Genomic DNA, 5,894 nt, shown 5'->3' on the forward strand with positions numbered 1-5,894 from the left:
ACGAAATCTTCGATAAATCAATAAATATTAAAGCTAATTTACTCAAAATTGATGCTTGCAACAATTCTTTACCAAGAAATACGTTTATGATAAAATTTTGGAAAATGGGTGTGGCACCGCCCACTTATGATCACATATATGTATCTCGGTAACCGTTCTACCAATTTGTACCAAACTCGGTATGATTATTGTGCTTGCCCCATAGAAGCAAACCGTTGAAAATTATTGGAATCAGATTCAAATTACGACCACCTTTCATATAACGGCAAATTTCAGAAATGCTTGAAACTTCAATATTTCGAAATTTAAGGACGCTAATTTACTCAAAATTTATACACAGCGGCTTACCATGTAGCGGTACCTGCGCCGGGTATTTAATGTTCGGCTCCGCCCGAACTTAGACTTTCTTACTTGTTTCTATTTCGGTTTAGATTTTAAAGCAAATTTTTTATATATGAAATCTAGAAACTAGAATTAAAACATTTTGGTTTGATTTTTAAACCACGAACTTTTTGGTTTTAATTTTAAACCACTCATAGCAAAAATCATTTTTTCGACTGCCTGGACTAAAATTTAAACCAGAATATATTAAAAATTGCTTAAAACTATTGACTGGTTTAAAAAGTAGACTATAAAAGATTAAAAAAGGCAGTAGTCTCAGCGCGGTTTAAAAATTAAACCCAAATTTTTGACCGTGTATACAGTTACTCCCAAAATTGAGCGTACGGCTCTTTTTTGTTAATATTCGCAATGTTTTACATGCTAACAGTTTTTTGTTAATTTTGTTTTAAAATATGGCTTATATTTTTGCAAATTCCATTTAAATCCAAGAGTGATACTGCGAAAAAAATTAAGAAAAATCTGCAAAATTTCAGGAAAATCGCGAACTTTTTAATACGAATTTCTAAAAAGAGCTCAGGTATGCAGTTTTATAGCCCATTAAATTTTAGTATAATAATGTGCAAATTTAAAATCTCTAAAAAGTCGGGTTGATTTTTGAGGATTTTTTTGCTGACTGTCCTACGCATTTTTTTCATTTGTTTGTTAATTTTGTTTTAAAATATGGCTTATGTTTTAGCAAATCCCTTTTAAATCCAAGAATGATACTGTGTACAAAAATTAAGAAAAATCTGTAAAGTTTCAGCAAAACCGCGAACTTTTTAATACGAATTTCTAAAAAGAATTCATTAAATTTTAGTATAATAATGTACAAATTTCAAATCTCTAAAAAATCGTGTTGATTTTTGAGAATTTTTTTGCTTGTCCTACGCATTTTTTTCATATAAAAAAATGAAAATTGAAAAATGAAAAAAATTCTCAAAAATCAACACGATTTTTTAGAGATTTGAAATTTGTACATTATTATACTAAAATTTAATGAATTCTTTTTAGAAATTCGTATTAAAAAGTTCGCGGTTTTGCTGAAACTTTACAGATTTTTCTTAATTTTTGTACACAGTATCATTCTTGGATTTAAAAGGGATTTGCTAAAACATAAGCCATATTTTAAAACAAAATTAACAAACAAATTTTAGCATGTAAAACATTGCGAATATTAACAAATCGAATACAATTCATAATAAGGACCGCAATTGTTGTATTTGTAGAATCGAAAAATGTACTTCAGATTCTAGCGTTTCTAATCTCGCCCCGTCCAGAACCGGAAATTGCTAAAGGCTTGAATCGTTTTTGTGCACTATTCTCCAGGGAAGCGCCTCCGCCACACTAATCTTGTGAATCATATAAAAGTTCATACATATAATGTTTGAATTTGTCTTTACTGTTCTATACTTTCTATTCCAATTTTAGTTAATACATAATGTAATAAGTATTATTTATGCTTTTTCTGATCTTTTAAATAATCATCCGATTAAATCTAGTATTCATGTGCATTACGGAGGGTGGATACGAAAATTATGTAGTTCTTAAACGGTGCTATTTTAATCCCTTATTCTAGAAAAAAAATTCTGATTCTCTACGACAATCTCTTCAGTCTGCGGAATGAGCTTCAAAATTTTAAAATAAGAGTGGAAATACCAATTCTTTTAAATCTTTACAACGGCTTGTGTACATATGTATATCGACTCCGGAATTTATTTAATATCATAAAATCGTCAAAAAGTAAATTGGGCAAATTAAAAGTAACATCAATGGCCCCTGTTATGAGTTGCTTTCGATCTTTGACTGTAGTCGAAAGCGCTGATCGAACGAATTTTCATTTGGTATTATGACGCTCATTCGATAAAGAATAGCGCTATTGAGAATTTCGCCCGCTTAGGTTGTTCACAATAATATATTTTTCACCGCTGAGAAGCTTTGTCTACAAATAGAGCAAACTAAGTGTGCTTATACATATGTATGTAAATTTGTGCAAATTAAAATACCACTAATTTTTTTAACGTGCCTCAATGTCCTTCGCGTAAGGAGCGTTGCGAAAGCAGCTGTGGGGCAGAGCTGCAGCGAAATGCCTTGCTGTGCGTTAAACATTTTAAAGCTGCAGATTTTATAAATGCACCGGGAGGTACAGGAAAGGCACGTTTGATGCCAAGTGCTATTACTATGACTCTTATGCCGGAAAGTCCCTCCAACAACACTGCAACTCATAAATCAAAGACAGAAAACAACAAACAAATTATCAAATTTTAACTAAAGAAAATAAATAAATAAAATTAAACTTCAAATTTACTTAAAAACGTCAACCAGTGAAATGTAAGTTGCGTTCCAGAAGCTCACGATATTCACGATTTGCAGGTTTTTTTTTGCAGGAAAGCGTTCCAGGTGCCAAAAAACCTGCAAGTCAAACCACTTTTGTGAGAGTAACTTGCTCTCTCTCTCAGTCAGAAGTTGCAAGTTTTTCTTCCTGCAACCCTGCCAGCCACGGCTCACCACTTTCCCTTAAAATTCAAACGATTTACAAACACATTCACAACTTTTTAGTCATCTTACCCACACACTTACAAATTTTTTGTTCGAACTGTCAAAAAAATGTCCCTTTGTTAGAGCTACATACCCGATAAGAATTCGTACTCTAATAAGAATTCTATGCGTTAGAGCGAGCAAGTTAGAAACATCGGAGTTTTGATGACAGTATACATACTGTGAAGAAATGTCACTTTGCGAAAATTTTGAAGGTAAGGATACGTATTTAACAATTTTATTTAATTATAATGTAATTTCTTCTTTTAGATTGCAAAACAGCAGCGACTTAGTCACATTCTTAAGGTATGTATTGAGACTTTTTATATGTTTATAAATTTTAATTGATATTTTTGTTGGTTTACAGACTTGGGATTCACCATCAGCACCTTCAACGCTTGCATCTTCATCGCCAGGAGCACCACCAGTACCTTCTACCCTCAGCTCCTTCATCGCCAGGAGCACCATGGGTACCTTCCGCCCTCAGCACCTTCAACGCCAGGAGCACCTTCAAAGTGTAGGTCCAACTTGTCAAATTTTGCAAATTTGTAAGAAAACTGAATTTTTGTGCACCATTACAAATGATTTGCAACTGTTAATATATATTAAAAGAAAGGTAAATCGATTACCTTTCTTTGGATTATAATATTGTTAAAATCTGTTAACTATTTTTAAAAAATTTTGCAACTTTTGAAAACATCTATATATAAGAAGTGAAAAAGTCGTCAAATTTTGCAAAGTTGTAACGAAACTGAATTTTTGTGCACCATTACAAATGATTTGCAACTGTTAATATATATTAAAAGAAAGGTAAATCGATTACCCTTATTTTGATTATAGTACTGTTAAAATCGCTTAACTTTTTTATAGAATATTTGCAGCTTTTGAAAACAGCTATATGCAAAGGAGTAGCAGTAATAATAAGCAATTAAGCAACCACATATGTATGTAAAAATATCTTTATTATTAATGTTAGTTTTAATTTTTATTCATAATATTGATTACTAACTATGTATATTAGGTTAACAATGCATTTTGAAAAATAAATTTTGCAAAATAAAAATCAAAAAAAATTTTAAGATTTTTTATTTAAAGTCGTTAAGGTTATTTTGAATTCGCTGTGAAGAGAATGCAACCCTGCGCCAGCTGAAGTGGGCAATGCTAGACGAGTGCAGCTTTATGTTTTCCTTACGAAGTATCTGAATGAGTGCGACAGTGATGCAAGGCTCACACGTACAGGGGAAACTGGTGAAAATCTGCACACCGCCCATACAAAATTCACCAGATTTTTCACCAGTTTTAAAGTGAATGAAACCCGCGGTTTCACCAGATTTTTCACCACTTTTGGCTAGCAGGGAAGTTCATGAAAAGTGTCAAACGATAGGCAGGGTTGCATTTGTAAACAAAAACAGATAGCAAAGAACATTAAGCGCCACGGAAACAATCAAATAAATACGTCAAGCATTGCATATGTGTGAGATTGGCTCGTGTCTTGCCCGCAAACGTTCAAATAAACGCGTTAATTCAACAAACAATTTATTTTTCTTGTCCGCGCACTTGCTCACCACGACGATCAGAAGGCAAGTGCGCTTGTTTTTTGTCAAGCAAAACGCGAGACGTTGATATATTTGATCGTCTCCATGGCGCTTAACATTAAAAAAAAAATGGAAGTAGTTACAGGAAAAGTGGTTTTTCGCGTTCCAGGTGACTTTTATTTTTTCTCTCTTGCTCCTCTCTTTCAAGAGAGTAATTTTGTTATTTGACAGTTTTACAGGTTTTTAAACGAAGTTATCTGGAACGCAACTGTAATGTTTTATTTTTCCTTACACACGCTCATTTTTATTTTTACTCTCCCGAAAACTTTGACTTTTGTAGGTTTGACGTCAAATTGGCTTCTACCTGTTTTTATTGTACCATGACACCATCGAAAGCAAAATTCTGTTCGACAGAAGATTCAATACTCAACGAAAATTTCGACACGGTTGCTTGGCTCATAATACGAATTTAACTTTCGATCTTCGATAACCAGCGAATGCTACCAGCGTGGGATGCTATTTCTATGTGTGCTCCCTGATTGGTCGTTTAGGAGGTAAAAGGGATTACTCCCCTCCTGGGGCATACAATGTTAAAGGGAGTATACAAAATTACATGCTTATATACAGGACCGAAAAGTTTAAGCTTTTGATTGGAATTGCTTATTTTGCTAATTCAGGGTCTCCAAACTTAATTTTAACCACCATGCTTATTTTGCTTATTTCAATGTATGAAGTTTAGTACGGACCTTTTAAGTAAACGATCAAGAAATAAATTGCTATTATTTCGAGTATGTGTGAATAGTAGTATCCAAGGAGTTTTGCTGTCTCACTTTTTCCTTTCGAAATAACGGAACAGGCATATATTTTTGTACAAGGGTGCCCTGTACTCTTCACAAACAAACTTTAGCAAACCATAGTAGAATACGTAGCAAATTTCTTAAGAACTTCGTACCATGATAAAAGCATAGTAAGGTAAAACCGTTCTCTCAATGCGTCGGCCATGATTTTTTTTTTGAAGTATGCCAACGTTTTAAAATCGTATAAAATTGAGAGTAAAAAAAGGAATTGTTCAAAATTGTTGTTGTTTGAGATTGAAAATGAGAATGTGTGTGTGAGTTTGTGTGTAAAATTTTAAAATTAAATTGCTTGCAAACGTCAAGAATTTGAAAGATTCCTCTCAGCGGTTCTACCTTCCTATTTTTTTTTCCGGCTTCGTACTGCTTAAGAAAATTTGACTCAATAAATTTTTCTTGGGCGTTTTTTATTCGTCGAACTAAAGAAATGTTTACAAATAAAAACATAAAAACAGATTTGGTTTTTATTCAACCGTAACTTCGGTTGCATTTCTGCTTGGATACAAAAATTTAAAACCAATGGTTTGTCTCTACGGGGAGGCATTGGTGTTATTGAAGAGATTAAATATAATTTATCTCAAATGGAGAA

The sequence above is a fragment of the Rhagoletis pomonella genome, unplaced genomic scaffold (genome assembly GCF_013731165.1).
Source record: "Rhagoletis pomonella isolate Grant_MI unplaced genomic scaffold, Rhpom_1.0 Rhpom_scaffold_00002, whole genome shotgun sequence".
Classification (NCBI taxonomy): Eukaryota; Metazoa; Arthropoda; class Insecta; order Diptera; family Tephritidae; genus Rhagoletis; species Rhagoletis pomonella.